At 43.7% G+C, this 19,299-nt stretch overlaps 1 long non-coding RNA gene across 1 annotated transcript in view; it reads right to left on the bottom strand.

The window, feature by feature from the left end:
- Nucleotides 1–19,299, bottom strand: part of LOC120101881 (uncharacterized) — a 64,036-nt gene that overhangs the window by 32,632 nt on the left and 12,105 nt on the right. Inside the window, exon 3 of the long non-coding RNA XR_010064713.1 lies at nucleotides 6,131–6,166. This is a non-coding gene — a long non-coding RNA (uncharacterized LOC120101881). The remainder of the gene's footprint in view (nucleotides 1–6,130; nucleotides 6,167–19,299) is intronic.

Consider the following 19,299-nt stretch of genomic DNA (forward strand, 5'->3'; position numbering starts at 1 on the left):
GAACCTCTGAACCTGTAAGCTGGCCCCACTTTTTCCTAAAAGCAGGAAACATAGAGGTTAGCAAGGAAAAAGACAATGGACAAATGGGTTCTGTCTTTGATTAGAGTACTGAGCACTCCTTGAAGGAGGAGATAGTGAAGATACACTATTTTACACCTATCCTGTGATCAAAAATTATTACACAGATCAATAAGGAGGCAACAGAGAATCATTGATAGAGTGTGTGTCTAGCACACACAAGGTCATGGTTTCCAGCATCAGTACACAAAAGAATGGAAAGAAGAGAGGGAAAATGGAGGAGGGTGTGGTTGAAACATTAGAAACTATAGTGTGTCAAATGACTATCTTTCCAGTATCTTTTTCTCCCTCAATGACCTGCTCCTCCTCACACTGTACATAGTGTACTAATGAACGTTCATGAACAGATCATAAGCACAAAAACACACATGTCAAACTATTGAAATCAGAGCAAGTTATAATGTGGGATGCCTCAGTAGGTATGGTTTCTAAAACCAAAGATAGATCATTTTCGACTGGTCCTTTAGTTTTTAATCTAATACCTGTCTGCAATTTTCATGTCCTCTTTACATGGGTACATGGGTATGTTACCTTCTTCATCTTCTAGATTTTCCCAGCATTCTCTGCTGACTTAACAGTCAGCCTGTAAGAGAGGGTGTGTGCTCCTGGCACTGTTTGTTGCCAGCCAAGGCAGGCTGGTGTGCACTTGTGTGTTCTTTCTTCACACTCAAGAGAGAGGAAAATGGACTCCCATTTTGGAGTGTTTTCCTTAGAACTATCTGCAAAAGCAAACAGAATCTTAAAAATCCCTCTGGTGCATTTGTATCTTTGGCCTTTTCAAGAAGGGGTGAGAAGGAAGAGAAAGGACAACTGACTGAGAAGGTTGTTCTCATTCCCACTGCTGGCGAGGGGTTTGATTTCCTAAATATTAATCAAAATCACTCTTGATTATAGCAAAAACAACCTTTGCTATAATTTTAATGTAATTAATGAGAATATATGGTAATTCTGAGAAATCTTGCTCTAGAGATTAAAGAACAGCCTGCCAGGAAACATACAAATAAAGCATTAAAATCAAAATTTGCATAATTAAGTTTCTTCCCTACACTGCCCACCCCACCCCCAGCATCACTAGCTGTGCTAAGTTCTATGAAAAAAGATGTTTAAAGTCAGGTTGGCAAAGCCTGGGTTACCCCCTGAGCCAGAACATCCTTTTCCAATACTGTTTTCGTGTTTTTAAAACTCATGCCTGCCAGACTAACAGATAGCCAGTGACGATTGACCAAAATTACAGAGTGCAGAGGTTTTGAGCCCTCCTTTTAAATTCTTAAATGGAAAAAAAAAAAAAAACAAACTGCTTTCCTGCCACTTTGGTACCATACCAATCTGTGTGTCCTGCTCTTTGGAAGTATCCTGCCAAGTCATAGCCTAAGCAACATATCAAAGCCCCAAATGACAAGCATTGTTTAAGAATACCGGACAGAAAGGCTCCCCCCCTCCAGTACTACTCCTCAACAGAGGCTGTGAAGGCCTCAGCCCAGTCTACCACATGCCCCCTCTATCAGCACAACAAACTCTGGTCCTTTCAGGAGGGTATGAGTTTGTTCCAAAAGAACACACAAAGCAGTAGCCACCTGTTTCCTGAGAATGTAAGGACACTCAGGACAGTGCACACATTACAGGTGTTTGTGCCCTTGGCCCCACCCTCAAAAATATCTTTAACATTTAAAAAAGTCCTGTAAAATATCAACAGGCCCATTTCCCCCCTTCAATGAGTAGTTCTTCGCTTTGTGATAAGGCTATAGCTGAAAGGTTAACAGTCTTTGATCAGAGGGAACAGAAATCATCATTTTTCATTGTCTGCCTCTATACAAAGAAAAAGCAGAGAAGAGGAAAATGTCAGGGACAGCTGGCCCTGTTTACAGAGAACTTCAAGCTGGATGCCACACACATCTGTATAATTAAAACATTATGTCCTCAAGCATGCATATCTGTACCCTTGGTCTGTCCAAACACCTGGGAAAGAGTAAAAAAAATAAAAAAAGAGCACACGGGTGTCCACAGACACTAGCTAGACACAGGAGGCATTCCAAAGTAGTTCTACCATTTTTCTGTGTTTCAGTCAACATTTATTAGTGATTCAAAGCTCTTCTTGAGTGAATTTGTTTTTCTTATTTAAGCCACGTCTGTTCCTCTGGAAGTTCCTCTTAATCTTAGGAAGAATGGAATGTGCCATGCATTGCTACTGAGAGTAGAACATGGTAGGAACACTTTAGAAACCCCCAGAAGTTTCTTAAGACATTAAACATATATGTGCTCCATTAGTCAGGAATGCCCCTCCTTGGGCTCTCAGATATGTTTCATTTGTAATAAAAACAAAGCAACTCAAACATCTATTTTCAGGAGAAACACGTGGAATACGGAAAATTACCCAAGAACAATAAAAAGGGTGATGCTGGCCAATCACATATCACTTGTAACACTACTGAGCAGACAGCAACACAGCCATCTTCCATTGCATGACAAGCAGAAGTGCAGGATCACTGGGGCAGTCCAGTCTGCTGAAAGGAATACAAGAAGAAACAGGGTGGGGAGAGAGGAGAAGGAAGGAAGAGAGAAGTAATACTAGAGAAAGATGAGGACAGGTCATCTCCTATGATGCAGTCCAGCTACGCAATGGGCTATCAGTCAGGTGCAAAGGCACAGAGTCCTGAGCCACGCTGCAGCTAGAATGCACCTTGACAGCATGTGTAACTGCAGTCTCTGTGCCTGGGATTATCTGATGGTAGGGACCAAGCAAGTTCTGAACCAAGTGAGGAACAGCCCAGCCCATCTCTCCACTTTCTGACTTCTAGTCTTGTGGCTGGGACAAACACTTGACAGAAGCAACTTACAGAGGAAGGCCTCACACTGACACGAATCTTAGAGGATAAAGTGCATCATGGTGAGGGAAGCCTAACAGAGTGGCTCGGTAAGGGACCACAGGAGTCAGCAGATGACATGTCTCACATCTTAGTGGATCAGGAATTCTGCAGCTCCCATCTGCATCAGTGATGCCCTGTATAATGTGTGCTGAGAAGAAGGATGAGAACTGGCCAAGTATTCAGGGTGTGAGATGGAGAGAGGGAGGTCTTATGTCTTAAGGACCATAAATATACCTGGCTTCCAACCAAAACCTAAGTCTGACTGCCCAAGCACGAAACCAGCTGTGCACATGAGCACGAGGAACTGGGCACTACAATTCCAATGTCAGAAAAGTCTATTCTATTTCAAGCAGTCAAACGGGGTTAGGGAGACCTCTGAGTACCGTTACTGCTGCACAAGCATAAGAGCCTGAGTTCAGGTGTGCAGCAGCCATGTAAAGGCCGGATGTAGTGGTGCTCGGCTGTAAATCTAGCACGGGGTATGTGTTACCTGGCTTACAACCACCCGCACTCCAGTTCAAGGAGATCTGGCGCCCTCTTCTGGCACTGCATTCGAGTGATGCACTTAAGTATGAGCAGCCAAAACAGACACAAAAGTGCAAATAAATAAATATATTTTTTAAAGTAGAGAACAATTGAAGACACATGGTGTTGCCCTCTACCCATGACATGTATGCAGATGTCTTCAGAATTACTGAGCCACAGGATCTCAAAAGTTTACCAACATAACTACAGGTTCACAGAGTTGTAGGAAGCAACATAAGAGGTTTCTTGTGCTTTGCTCAGTTTCCTCCAAAAGTCACATTATGGCAAGACATAGTCTATCATCACAATAAAAATACGGAAATTCTCACAACCATACACTGGGTTTAGACTTCCACTAAACGACTTACCTTCGTTCATTGGAGAATGTTTGCTCATCCATACTTTTGTCAAATGTGTCATGTGACCCTACCACAGTCCAGGCAAAGAACAGTTACATCACTATACTGGCCCCTTCTCCTCACCTCTGATTAACACACATACTTGTCTCTACCTCTCCTAGGTCTCCATCCACTACCCACCTCAGACCCCAAATGACCACTAATTTGCTTTTTGCCTCCATAGTGAGGTAATTCCAACAAAGTAATACTTGTGGCATCGTACTGCTTGAAGTGTTTAACACTGTCTGAGTCCATTCACCCCAACTGTGAAGCCATCTCTCCCAATGGAGTGCACCAAGTGATTGTTACAGTTCATTCCATTGTCTGGGACATATGCGTTCATTCCAGTATCAGGCAATTTCAAATAAAGCTGTTATGAAAATTCATGAATAAGAAGCCTGGTGAGGCAGAGAGCTACCATATAAAAGGAATCAGAGAATAAGAAGACACACAAACCATCTTCTTACTTCAACTTCCCCACTATGCCTGGTTCAAAACAAAATCACTATAGCTCTGCGCTTGTGAATGGAAAATTTGGTATTTATCTGTTCTTCCTTCCATTGAACTGAAAAACACCTACCCTCTTGCACGTCCTAGGGATATAACAGTAAATAAAACAGACCAAAATGGAGAGTATTCTGTAACTATACATTTCAAAAACTTGGTCAAAACCAAGCATCCTGACACATTCCTAGGCTACACAGCAAAACAAAACATGGATGGAGGAATGTAGCTCAGTCAGTGAAGTGTTCCCTGTCTCCCTCTCTCCATCTCTGTCTGTCTCTGTCTCTGTCTCTCTGTCTTTCTGTCTCTCTGTCTTTCTGTCTCTCTGTCTCTCTGTCTTTGTTTCTCTATCTTTGCCTCTATCTTTCTGCCTCTCTAGCTCTCTCTTTCTCGTGTGTGTGTGTGTGTGTGTGTGTGTGTGTGTGTGTGTGTGTGTGTGTTTATGTGAGTATAGACTAGAGACTATGGGTCATCCATCATCAGAAGCTGTTCATGTTATACATACACACACAAAACTTTAGAAAGTAGTTAAGGTTGTTACTGCTAATTTCAATATGAAAAAAATCTTAAGTTTTCTCAGGCATCAATATTCATGAGTTAGAGAAATGGAGGAGGAGGAGGAAAAGATCCTATTCATAACAGGAATCTATACTATACAATGCTCGGCAACACCGCTGTGGGAAATGAAAATGAATAAGATTATGAAAATAAACCCAAAGTTAAAAGAATCACATAGATCACATTTGAATGGGAAATATCAATAATGTAAAAGAAAATTACATCTTATAAGATATTTTAAATTATGCATATAGGGGCCAAGGGGTTAAATCTGTATTAGTGCAGTCCCTACAGAGAGGGCCTTAGATCCTCTGGACCTGGAGCTGTGGTGGTTGTAAGTGACCTGACCGGGGTGCTGGCAACTGATTTCCAGCATCTGCATGGCTGCTTATATCTGTAACTCCAGTGCCAGGGGATCGAACACCTTCCTGACCTCTGAAGGCGCAAAGCACCACATGATACACATCCATGCATGTAGGAAAAATATTTCTAGTGTTTAAATAGTAAAAAATAAATCTAAAACAATATTTTAAAGCCCAAGGTAGGCCAGGCATAGTGGGGCAGGCCTCCAGTGGCAGCACTGTAAACCCTAAGGCGGAGGGTTGAGATTTCATGGCAGACTGAGCAACAAAGGAAGATCTTCTCTAAAAAATAAAAAAATCAATGGCAGTGGGGAGGAATACTAATAGCATTTAAAACTTCGAAAATTTTATTCTCAGCTGTACGTGGCAAAAACTTGCAGGCAAGTAGATCTCAAAAACAAAGCATAATTTTAGAAAGACAAGGTTGGGGCTGTGCATAGAGCTCAGAAGCATTTGGCTAGTAAGCGACTATGCTAGGTTCAATCCCTTGTTTATATTATATTCTCTTGGTTTTGTTGTACTAGATTATAAACTGAGAGCAAAGAAGAATATTTTACATCCTTGTCTGTTAACACAAAGTTCATGACTTGATAAGCAAAAGATACTGACTTTTTAAAATAAGTCAATAAAGAAATTATCAGTCCTTTCATACACTGCTTAAGATTAGGGCAAACAATAGGAATGACTTGGATAGACAGACAGACAGACAGACAGACAGACAGACAGATCAATAGATAGAAATTGTAATGATAATGAAAAAAATGAAAAAAATACAGCAAAGGAAACAGGAAAAAAGAGCATTGTGGGGGCTGGGGATTCAGCTCAGTGGTAGAACGCTTACCTAGGAAGCGCAAGGCCCTGGGTTCGATCCCCAGCTCTGAAAAAAAGAACCAAAAAAAAAAAAAAAAAAGAGCATTGTGAGCAGGAACCAGGAGAAAATATACACAAGGAACTGAGCCAAAGGCTTGACCAGGCAATTCATTAAAGAAGAAACTATCTTAGACAACCCCGTAGTAATTGGAAGCATGTAAACTAAATATAATTACAAATAAATAATTATAATATAATTGTATAATAAATGTCTAAATCTTGTGGGTTTAGATCATGACAAAGTTGACAAGTGCTGACAAGGCCATTACACAATGGCTACTTTAGTACACTGCTGGTGGCCAGAACCAAAACAGCCACTTCAGGAGACAGTCGGGTATCACTTCATAACAATAAAGTGATAAACACTGTGCACAGCAGAAACCACTCTCCTGAGTATAATTTTGCAAAGGAAGCATCAAACTTTTTGGTTTTACAACCCTAGATGCTAAAACACTTGAAGACCTTCATGTGCTTTTTAAATATGGTTTCTGACTATTGATATTTATCATATGACAGGTTAAAATGGATTTTTAAGGCATGAGACAGAGTGCATCTTCCACTAGCCATCAAAGTACATTTTTTTAAAACTTTCGTTATAAAAGATTTTCAAATTAAACAACAAACAAACAACAACAAAACCAAAAATAAAATAAAAGTCATCATGCACTGAGACTGGCGAGCCCTAACATCTACCCATTTCAGTGACTTGCTATACAGTTAGGACAGCCAAAGCTCACCAGAGTCCAGGGTAGGTCTGAGATGAGTGGAGCTGACACCAACCCACAAAGATAGCCCCTGACCTCAATTCTTCCAACACATCTGTACTAAGGCAGCAAGGAAAACAAAAAACCTTGGTGTTTGAGTATATTGAAATCAAGAGAGGGAACTATAAAAAAAAACAACAACAAAAAACACATCTGCAAGCTGTCCGAAACCTTTATCCTTGCATTTCAGAGCAGAAGCAGGAGGGGCTTATAAGTTCAAGACTTGCCTGACATACACACAGAGATCCTGTCTCTGAAAAACTCTGCCAAGGTCTAGGGTGTGTCTTGGCAGTAGTAGAGCACCTGCGTGATATGTACAAGGCTCTCCTCCTTCCCAGCCCTAGAACCACACACATATAGAGATATCTCAAGAGTCATGAGATAGACATCTTTGTCAATATCACTGGTTGGCACACACTGGACGCTCTCTGCAAGGCAAGTGAGCAGGGTGCTGTTAAGAAGTACAAGTCACCCCCACCCTAATTTTCCTTTGTCTCTCTACTAACCCTCCGAGTTCCCGATGAAAGTGGCCAGAGAGTCTCCTGGGAAGCTCTCCAGATGCTTTTGCTGCAGGTGGCCTCAAGGCCAATTTTCAAAATGACTGCTTTTTCCAAGGTTTTTCCCAAGGTACACTGCTGGGGACAGCTGTTATCACTAATACTTGGCGAGGATTTTAACATCCTAGTGTTTTCATACCAGCCCTACAGTTCCAGAAAATCTTAGACCCTCACCTCTAGGCCCAGAGCAGCCAGGTCTCCCTATTCCTACCCAGAAGCCACACCTCAGGCCAGCCAGGTAGAGACAAAGTCGGTCATGCACAGAGCGACCCCCAGGCAGCAGGGCGGGGTCCCCGGGTGCCCCAGCCCTCACTCACCTTACCTGTCTGGACCAGGATGGCCAAGGAGAAAACGAGGTAAAGGAGGAGAGCAGTGAGCCTAGCCACCATGGCTGGGAGCAAGTACAGGGCCCCAGAGGAGGACAGCTATCCCAGGAGGGCCTGAGAAGTGGGTGGGGAGGAGGGGCAGGAGAGGAGGAGCCTATCACAGCTGCAGGACCCCCACAACAGCTAGAACCACTTAAGCAGCTTGGCCACAGTATGGGGGTGGGACATGGGGGGGTGGAGGTGGGGCTAACAGACACCCTTGGGTCGCCTGATCTGGATTGGGTGGTGTGTCTACTTGCTGCCCACAGAACCCTCCCCATCCTGCGTCACTATGGGAATGTCAGAAGCGGCCTGCCTGCTAGTATTAGAAGCCAGGGGGTGAGAAACAGCAGTGGAGACTGTGCTCAGAAATGGCCACCTGTGAGACCACCACACCCTGGCCCAGAGCTTTCGACCTGGCCGCACCTTCCTCCTCTACTTCAGTTCTCCCAGCTTCGAGGACCCCAGCACCTCAGCAGCGCTTGCTACTCCAGGTTGAAAGCTGCAACAAAATCCCTGCCTCAGACTAAAAGAACTGGTCTGTTTGTGTAGCTGCTGGGAACCAGGTGGAAGCTGAGGATCAGGGCAGGCAACAGGGAGGGTGAGCTCAGTCCAGAGTAAAAGCTGTACGGAACAGTTCTCAAGGCTTGAGTTAGGGATGGCCTTAGTGAAGGGAAAGTTCACAGCTGCTCAGTCTACTGAGACTAACAAATGCACTACAGCCTTTCCCCATGAATCTCTCTCTCTCTGCAAATGGAGCCCACCTCCCTGGCGGTGAGAATACAGATACTCTCTGCTGTGACAACCAAAAACCTACTGCAGCCTGGAATTGAAAGCTCCCAATATGAGCAGGGCTGCAGCCAGCTCTCAGGACAAAGAAACACTGCCCAGGGTGGCAGCATGGAACCTGTCTATACCATCATGCTGCATAAGCTGCCCTGGGGCCACTTCAGAGCACCTCTCCTATTCCTATGCCTATGGGGCCTATACAACACATATACATATGCACAGGCAGGCAGGCAGGCAGGCGTGCACAGACACACACACACACACACACACACACACACACACACACACACACACACACCCTAATGAAAACAATACTAAAAAGAAGAGAAATTTTCTGAGCCTTTAACAAAATCCTAATTCCCTGACTCAGCAAACAAAATCCTATATGCTTAAAGGGGAAGTTAAAATTTATTGAGAAGGGTGCTCTCTATTCAGAAAATAAGGTTCAAACAGCATCAGTCTTCAAACTACACAACAGAGCTGCGGGGTAACTCAAGTCCATCCACTACCAGAAGCTGCGCATTTCCTACCTTGAGCTGGTACTAGAAGGTCTCAGCCCCATGTCAACAGCTGCCCAGAGTAAGCCCACAGCTGCTGGATAAACCTCCGGGAGAACAGTGTTTCCTCTGAACATAAATAATAACAATTACATGTTTCTATGCTTCACACAGCTCACCAAACATTCTTCCTTAAGGGCTAGGCTTTCCCACACATGAACTTGTACACATGAACACACATAAATATTTTTTAAGTAAAATTTAAAAGTATTTTTCTCCTCTAAGACTTAGAAGCTTCCAGTTGGACAATCTCCCCCTGAAAGTCTTTTTCATAAACATTCTAGCATTTAGATGTCAGCATTGACTACATTTGGCAGCTGATTAAATACCACAGATCATGTCCCTTCTGGGTTATGCTGTTACCCTCAGTTCCCAGTGACTGGTTCCATTTCAGGCCTTTCTGAGCTCTTAAACAGCTACACACAACCTTTGACACTGTGACACATTATCATCTACAAAGTTCACGCTTCAAGAACCATGACCGATTGCAAAAGAAAACTCTCTGAAGGTTTTAGATCAGTTTACAGTTTTGTGCTGGGCCATAGCCCGCTCCCCCGGTTTCAGACAACTGTACATACAAGCACTTTCCAATAACTGTGTGCTCTTCCTGGGCCAAGAAAATACAACCCCCAACAAAAGGCCACTCAAAAACCCATCTGTAACACAAAATCCCTTTGTTGAAATTTTTGATTCGTGTCTTTAAATCTCTTTAGATAGAAAGAACTCACACTGAATGTTTTAGGAGATTGTTAGAAGAATTTGAAAGTTCTAGAATGTTTAAAAGAAATCCATGCCTTTGGCTTTAACAAAAACAAATGCTCATCAAACTTCATCAAGCAGAAAAGGAGCCGGGAGGCAAAAGCTTTTTAATGAGACTTTCTGTTTTCAGTTTCCCTGTTTTCCAGCCCAGCTGTTCACCCCCCCCATCCTCCAGTTTGCTATGTTTTAAATCCTCTAAAGATTAGTAATGATGGTCTTAATTGTCTTCTGAGGAACAGACTAATGCAGGCAATCAAAACATAACATATACTAACAACAAATCCTGGCAATACGTTTATAAATGAAAATCAGAGACTTGAGGGTGAAATAAGTTGCCTTAGCATGGCCAAGATTCAAACTTGACAACAACGGTCCTCCCCTAACTATTACTCTATACTCTGTTAAACACAAAGTGTTTCCTTCCCTCCTGAACTATTTCTCTAAACAACCCCTGAACCTGCAGAAAATGTCCCAGCAGAACCAGAAGGTCCTCTCTGCTAGGTTAATGTTTTTGTCAATACACGGACAGAAAAACTGTGAACTTGAAATGCTGTGGAGAGAGGTGTGACCTCTGACACGTCCTCCTGGCAGAGATCATTGAGCAGGGAGAGCGGGAGATAGGTGTGGGGGAGGATGAATCTAGGACCAGTTTCCCAGTCCATCAGGGTGGACGAAAAGTTGTTCCCTCTGGGCATTCCCCTGCCTTCTTCCTGCTACCTTTAGTGCTAGTGAGTCACAGAACCAGGTTATGGTGGTTCAGGGGAGGTGAAGGCCACAGCTGTGGGGACAAGAACCAGAACTAATAGCAGACACAGGTGTCTATACCATGTTCTCTCCCTAAGGCTCTTCAGCATGTTTGCCTAAGCCTGCACAGCTAACTACCACAGTCAAAGCTAAATGGCTGTACCCTCCATCCTGCAATGCCTATGAAGCCTCGACATGGCTCACCTTCTCTGAACTTGCAAACCGAAATTTTTCATTACACTTGGGAGGAGAGCTGGATGTATAATCCAGGCTGGCCTACAATTCTCTATATGGCCTAGGCTACTCTTGAACCTAGAAAATCTTTCTGTCTCAGCTTGCCCCAGCCTGTCCCAGCCTGCCTGGTACAGGGATGGGTCCAGGAATGACCATGTCTAGTTTGTCAACTCTGCTATATTTTCTTTAAACAAAACCTCAAATGCCCAGTTTTTCAATGCACTTGCCTTGAGCTTTAGAACTCACGTGGTCATCCAGTCCTACCACATACCTCCCTCCACTCAGGGGTGGCATGTACCGGACTCGGGGTAATTAGGAAGGATTTCTCCTTCCAAAGGAGCGACAGGAACATCTGGCTGTGAAAGCACTGGCCGTGCCTCTGGATAGGACTGGGTGTTTCTGTTCTTAAGGTCTTTCCTGCCTGGAGTTAAGAAAGCTGCATCTGCCTGTGCAAGAGCTGGGGTTCTGGTGCCTACTGGATTCAAAAGCAATGCTGGGTCCTTGAAATCCAGGACCTCTACCTCTCCCACAGGTGGCCCCTGTCTGATTTGACAGACCAAAGAAGCCGATTCTGTTTCCCGGTAGGATGGCCAATTACCAGGTGCTGGGTGTAGCAAAGGAGAAGCGTGATCAGAATCTGGAGACGTGGTGCCAACATTCACAAAGCTGAAATTACCCTTTGATTTGAAAGACACATCAATACATCGATTCTGCTGTGGCCTTCCAGGGCCTCCCCTGGTTCAATTGGTGGGTATTCTACATCCTCTCCATTCTCATTGTGATAATTGCAACTGTCCTCAGTACAGATCTCCAGGGCTGCAGCATGGTGGAAGGAGTGTTCCAGCGCTGAGGAGCAGGCTGTGGAATGGTCACCTCTGACCGTGGCTGGCCAGACATTGTCCAGGGCCAGCCTGCTGCTGATGTGAAAAGCCCACGCCCCAGGAATCCCCAGGTTGCTTACTCTAAGAACAGAGGAAAGAGTGGATTGTAACCAGTCCATTCATCCTCCTTCAGAATTCACATTGAAATCAAAAGACTTTAACGATCAAAGCCAAACTTTCCATGCTATGTCAAACAGAAGCAAAGGTTCTAAGTAACTGAGATAAATACCATACAGGAACTTTGTTATAAGCTGCCTTTTGTCTGTCATTGTGTATGGAACACTAAGCCATCAGGTTATATGTCTGCTCCAGAAGCCCAAATCAAATATTCTGTCAAAATCCTGGCTGTCTTGAGAGCAAACATGGAATGCAAGAATATTTTATGCTTTCTCGACGTGAATGAAAACGTAAATCGGACTCAAGCTTTTTTAAGCTTAAAATTCCTAAAACACTTAAATAGTACTGATTTCTACAAGCCGTGCTTACACCAGTGCTTATCAGTCTTCACTGTGCTCTGCAAGATAGGGGTGGTAGCTCTGCTAGATCTTAGTGAGGAAAAAGTTGGTTTTGAGAGGTTAGCTAATCTTGAGATCATACAGCCAAAAGTTGGCAAACCCACGGCAAGAATTTCATGCTAACAAGAAACTTTGTCTTACAAACATCTCTGTGTACTCTGATTCACATGGACTAATGTATTAATGACAGAGGATGATAGATGTATCAGTACGTTTTAATGACCAAGTCTAAAACAATTTTTGAGCAAAAGTTCAACATGGGTAAGATACAAATGTATTAATCAAAATGAGGCTCAGTATTTGGGAACAGTTCTTCATTTTCTCTGTAGAGTAGACCATGAACCCCTGTTAGTTCCCAAGAATCTCTTTTCTCAGAGGAGTCTCACCAGATAGTCCCAGCTATCCTGAAACTCGAGATCTTCTGTGGGGATGTGGCACTACTCTTGCCAGCTCAGTCACCTACTATCTCAGTGTCAATGGTACGCTTGCTGTGAAGAGGACAGCCATGTGTAAGATGACTTCTAACCCTAAGAGAAAGCTCGGGTTAGGAAGGCTCTGGAAGGCTGAAGGAACGCCCATTCAGAGCCTGCCCCATATGTGGCCCATATATACACACAACGAACTAGATAAGATGGATGAAACAAAGAAGTGGAGGCTGACAGGAACTGGATGTAGATCTCTCCTGAGAGACACAGCCAGAATATGGCAAATGCATAGGTGAATACCAGCAGCAAACCACTGAACCGAGAACAGGACCACCCCATTGAAGGAATCAGAAAAAGGACTGAAAGAGCTTGAAGGGGCTTGAGACCCCATATGAACAACAATGACAACCAACCAGAGCTTCAGGTGACTAAGTCATTACCCAAAGACTGACCCTGGGCTCTAACTGCATAGGTAACAATGAATTGCCTAGTAAGGGCACCAGTGGAAGGGCAAGCCCTTCATTTTGCCGAGACTGAACCTCCAGTGAACATGATTGTTGGGGGGAGGGCGGTAATGGGTGGAGGTTGGGGAGGTGGACACCCATATAGAGTGGGAGGGGAAAGGTGTTAGGGGGATGTTGGCTTGGAAACCAGGAAAGGTAATGACAATTGAAATGTAAATAAAAGTACCCAATTTAATAAAGATGGAGAAAAAAATGACTCTGGAAAATGGGACCTAGCCAATGATATCAATCCTGTGTTTGCATGAAGTACCAAAGCTCAAATTATCCCAGACAATGTAATTTCCTCAAAAGTCAACAATCAAGAATAAGAGGGAATGGCTAAAAAGAAGTATTAAGATCCACTGAATCATATAACGAGATCTTTGTTCACTGGGGCAAGTATTCATCATTCTAGTCTTGGTTTCTACTGCAATAATGAAGAGAGTTGAGGTTTTCTTTAATTCTCTATCTCTCTCTCATTCTGTGCACTGTCCACTAGCCACTACCTGTACCCAAATGTATTCACGATACTCTGCTGTACTGGCTGGATTTCGTCACCCTGACACAGACTTGAGAAGAGATTGCCTCAATCACACATGCCTGAAGGCAAGTCTCGGGGAGGGGTGTTTTCTTGGTTAATGATTGGTGGGAGTAAGAGCAGTTCACTATGGGTGATACCACCCTAGGGTACCATCTCTGGTTGTGTAAGAAATCAGGCTGAGTAAGACAGAGGAACCAAGCCAATATTAATGTTCCTCCATGGCTTCTGCTCCAGTTCCTACCTCCTTCTAGGTTCCTGTCTTGCTTTAGTTCCTGCCGTGGCTCCCCTAATGCACTGTGTGACCCAGGACAGTAAACCAAATAGACCCTCTCCTCCCCAATCAGGTCAGTGTTCGTCCCTTCTGTGATTTGTTATATTCAATTGCTAAGGTTTCTTTTCATTTTTTGAGACACAGTCTCATGTAGCTGATGATAACCTTGAGCTTCTCTTCCTCCTGCCTACACCTCCCAAACACTGGGATACCAGGTGTGATACTAAACCCTGTTTGTGTGTCACCAAGGTCAAAATTCTGGGCTTTGTGTCCGGAAGGCAATGTTCTACCAGCAGAGCTTCAACTCTTGCCCTCAGTTGGTGCTTATAGAAGTTAGGGTTGCAAATAAAACACACCACAGAAGACAAAACTCCAGGCTGAAAAAATGACTTAGCAGGTAAAGCCACTTACCTACAAGACCTTAGAGCAAACCCAGAATCCACGCGGTAGGGGGAGAGCACAAACTCTGACAAACTGGATTCCGACCCAGACATCTCCCCAACAGCTGCCTCCAACCCCCAACTCCCACACAGTAATGTAATTATAAAAACTGAAACCAATCAGTAAGAAGAGACCCTGGAGCCCCAGCCCATCCCACAGCAGGGTATTGCAGCTGGGAAACCTCTTGAGTTTGGAAGTGGACAGCTTCAAAGCTTCAAAGAGAAGGAAAATACAAATCATGCAACAGTGGAGCTAAATAAATGCCTTCTAATGAGACATAAATCAATATCCTGGTGTTTGCCACAGTGCCTGGTGGGAATCTAAACAGTTAATTTACCCTCTACACTGAGGTCATTTATGAATGCTCACAGATAGAATTTGTCTCCTAGAAAGAAAAACTGTATCACAAAACAGAACAGCCATGCTGGCCTGCCTGGGACTAATCCCTTCCCAGGAACTACTCTCTTCCCTACCTGAATATGCATATGTTTCAGAAGAGGCCTGCAAACATGAATAATGTATGACCTCTGTTGGAGGAAGAGATTCCAGGACTAGGAAAATGTTCTTCTCCTTGGAGGGGTACAGCAAAGCATGCAGAAGGAGCTAGGACCATGATCCTGAGCTACTTTAGTTTACAAATGTTGTCCTCAATGCTGGGCATGTGTGATGCAGTGTTTCAACCCTTAAGACAACGATACTGACAGAATCTGGAGGAAAGAAGGCTAGGAGACAGTGTTAAGTATGCAAACACTGAATGGGAGACAAAGCCCACGCTGAAAGGGGAGGTAGCAGAGTTGTCACTCAGAGTAGTGGTAGGATAATTCTGACTTGCATTTTATGTTATTCCATTGTCTGTAGTTTGTCTCATTTTATTAAGCGTGAGGCACACCAAATTTGTCAATCACTCTGGTCATGTCTCACGCTGCTCCTTTCTGGCACACGCCTGTGTCTTAAAAATTGTAGTATTTCAAGCATTCAGCCCTCCTTCCAAGGGGCTCTAGGTACAACCTGGGGAGAGAGAGTCTTTAAGCTAGAGGGTAAGAGGTTAGAGGAGAAAGGATAGAGGCCAACTGCTAAGTCTGTTCTAGAGTCTAGACTACACAGACTAGGGTGAGATGGAGACCAAGACCCAGTACGGATCACAGAACAGGAGGCGACACTTGTATGTAGAACCCTTGGAAATAAGGCTGAGTGCTTGAAATACTATGATTTTTAAAGGCAGAGCCCCTGGACACCAACAGAATCTGGGAAGGACCAAGAATCACAGAGTATTAGAATGAGAATTGGTACCTGCATATCCATAAGAAGCTGCTGTGCGTGTGCATGTGTCTGTGCCTGTGTGTGTGTGCAAAAAGCATGTGAGGAGAAAGTTGTGTTTCCCTACTAGAGCCATAAAGGCCTTCATACACGTGCTCACACACACATGCATGCACATGCATGCACGCGCACATGTGCGTGCACACACACACACACACACACACACACACACACACACAAACACTGTCATCCATTCACTCCGGTTCTTCACTGTCTCCTTTGATGCTTTCCAGAAATATCAAAATTGCAGGAGAAGGGCAGAGTGAGCTGTAACCAAAGTGACTGATAAAATGAACCAAAATACAAACAACCAGGTAACATGAAATCCAAGTAAGAAACACCCTATCTACTCTGCATAAGAGATCACCCCTGTATCCATCCTTCAGAGCTGTATTGACTATGGCTCGGCCATTTGACTCTGACATAAGCACCTTTCATAATTTCGGTAAGACTATTGGTAAAACTGGGAAGATAGTTATACTTACTGCCTATAAGTTGAGAGAGTTTTAATTAAGATAATATCTGCAAGGGTTTTATCACAATGCTCTGCAGATAAAGTGATCGGTAAATTTTTGCTCTGTCACTCTCTCTGCCCATGATCTAGTTTGACTGAGAAGCAACTATGGGAAGCCACAAAGTAACTACTGTGGGCTAAGCTAGTATTGCAAAATTCAAAGACAAAAGAGCCCACCTGAAGTCAATCGTCTTATAGGAGCACCAACTGGACAGACACCTGCAGAATAGCCTATTGCAGCACTAGCAGAATAACCCACTGGGGAGACTAAGAAATGGATTTGTCTCTGGCAACGCTGTGGGTAAACCAGTCAGCATGATTTCTGGTGATGGTGCCAAAAGAAACCTGAGACGACTAAAAGCCTCATCTTCCTCCCCCCTCCATTATAGTACTCATAATTTAATCCTTAACAATACCTGTTTGAAAGACTGAATCATGATGCCTCCTCTCCAGAAAAGCGTCCACTGAGGCAGTTAGTTATGACTGGATATTTCTATGTAGCCCCAAGAACAATGTTTTTCACAGCAAGCCCCAGTAGTTCTGCAAAAACATATAATCACTGCTGGTTCTGGTTTCCATGCCTGACAGAGAGTGCAGGAAAAAGAAAGAATCTTTTAAATCTTGGGCAGCCTGAAGCTCCAGAGGTCCAGCTTAGCTCTTGGTTTTCAACCAGCGCCTTTCTTAGAAGCCACCAAAGGTTATTATCAAATGGTTTCTGGCCACTAGAGATAGTGTCCCTCCTAAATGTCCTTCCAGTGCATAGCACAGTCACACACTCCACATTACTCCCTGGTAGAGATTCTTCACCGACTGCTCACTGTTAGTCAGGCTGAAATACAGGGCTTTTCTCTTCACATCATCTGCTTCCCCTTGGCAGAATCCCACCTTAGCAGGAAGCTGCAGCTGGACACTGTAGGATTCTTTGGGGTGAGTTCCAAAAACTGAAGACCATTGGGAGGATAGAGAAAGAGGGCATAGGAATCACATTCATCGGATGCCAGAACGGCCTGGAAAGTGTTCAGCTGTGGACAAAAAGGTATTGCAGACACCCTTAAACAATGAAATAAACAAAAGAAAAAAATCAGAACACAGGTAAGGTGTTACAACAAGGGGGCGGAGGCCAGATCCTTTTTAGGATTTTTCCATGTTGGTTTGAACATAATCTCCTTTAGAATCCCCTCTTCAAATTACAAATATAGTTTTGTAAACCATGTGTTATTTTTTTTAATCTTTTCTACCAATTTAGATCAATAGCTAAATAATGCATAAATGAAACACTGGTTTAAAATCTTTAGGATTGCAGGGAAGAGGATGAAGAAGAACTAACTAACACTAAGGATATTTGAAAAAGCCATATGAAGGGCCATAGAGACGGACAGTTAAGGGCACAGGCTGCTCTTCCAGAGGTCCTGGGTTCAATTCCCAGCACCTACTCGCCCATGGTAACTCACCCCTGCTTGTAACTTCAGTTCCAGGACTTCTGACAGCCTCACACAGACATACAAGTAGGTAAAACGTCCACGAACATTAAAATACAAAAGCCGTATGAAAAGCTACTTGCCAACTTACAACGAACGTTACAAGGTGGGTAATTCTCCTTCCATTGGCTACAAGTTCTCAAAAAGTCCAGAGCTAGATGTAGGACACCTTGCTCTCAAGTTGTTGGTCGAGGATGTCACAGAGATGATACCAGAGTTGTCAATTCTCATTGCTCAGGGCTACCCATCAGAATGTGATGGTAAGATCCTATAGCTGATGACACCACACAAGTAGGTCAAAGAACTTGAAGAAATCACACAAACCTGCCTGCACAGTACTTAGCAGGAAGCTTCCACCCCTGCTAGCTACCCTTTATGATTCTAGAAGATGCTATGTAGACTATTCTCACTCCACTGTGACTACTCAGGGCTACATAACAAAAGCCCTGGCAAGATGTACTCATGGGTATGCCATAAATGGCAGAAATGTAATGAGGATCACTAATCATTTTCTGGGTGGATTTAAGGTCTGCACTACAAGAGGAAACTTTTGCCTGGCATTGTAAATCTGGTCAGGAAACCATGGCAGAGAGGCTCATAAGCCCTGGGAGTGAACCATAACTACTATTTTCTTAAATGGATATATAGTATCAAACTCTACCAGTTACAAGCTCATAGATTAACACAGCTCTCGGTGGTCATTGGGAGAGCATCTTCATACAGTGGATGGTAGGTAATACACATTCATGACTAGTCCGAGTATTGAGAATGAACTCTCTGTGGAGAGCTCAGCCACAGAAGCTCCCACCGTATCAAGTTCCCTCAAGGCTCAGGGAATATTGGAAAGAAAAGAGGTGGAAAGAGTTTAAGAGCCAAAGGTCGGAAGGAGTTGGATCAAAACAATGACATGTTCTCATATGGTCGTTGAGCTCACAAACTCAGTGCAGTTGGTGTCCAGCAGAAGAGCAAACCACTCAACATTCCAGCACGGATGTGGTAGGGCACTGAAGCCCCTGCCTGCAGCTGAGAAGATTCTGTCACTTGAGAACTGCTGGGGGAGGGTTTCTTTAGGGGTATGATCCCTAGTGAGTGGATCACGCTGCAGTGGTGGCCCCTCACTCATGAGTAGGCTTCGCTGTATTCAAGGGATTATTAGGACAAATACAGGGGGTGAAGTGGATATACTGAAAAATACTGTATCAATGTATGAAATTCTCAACAAATAACATTAAAACAGTGTATTTAAAAGTGTTAAGGTTGTAAAGCTACTCCAGTCCAAACTCTTTTGAGAGTTCTGGACAAGGAACAAAATTGACTTGCTCATTCCTATTCCCTCAGTTTTTATTTTGTGTCTGAATGGCATTCACATCCATATATCATATTAGCACCCATGCATGCACCCACCCATGCATCCATCCATCTATGCATCCATCCATCCATGCATCCAGGAAGCCATGCATCCATCCATCTAGGCATCCATCTATC

Source organism: Rattus norvegicus, chromosome 3, assembly GCF_036323735.1.
Source record: "Rattus norvegicus strain BN/NHsdMcwi chromosome 3, GRCr8, whole genome shotgun sequence".
NCBI classification, from domain to species: domain Eukaryota; kingdom Metazoa; phylum Chordata; class Mammalia; order Rodentia; family Muridae; genus Rattus; species Rattus norvegicus.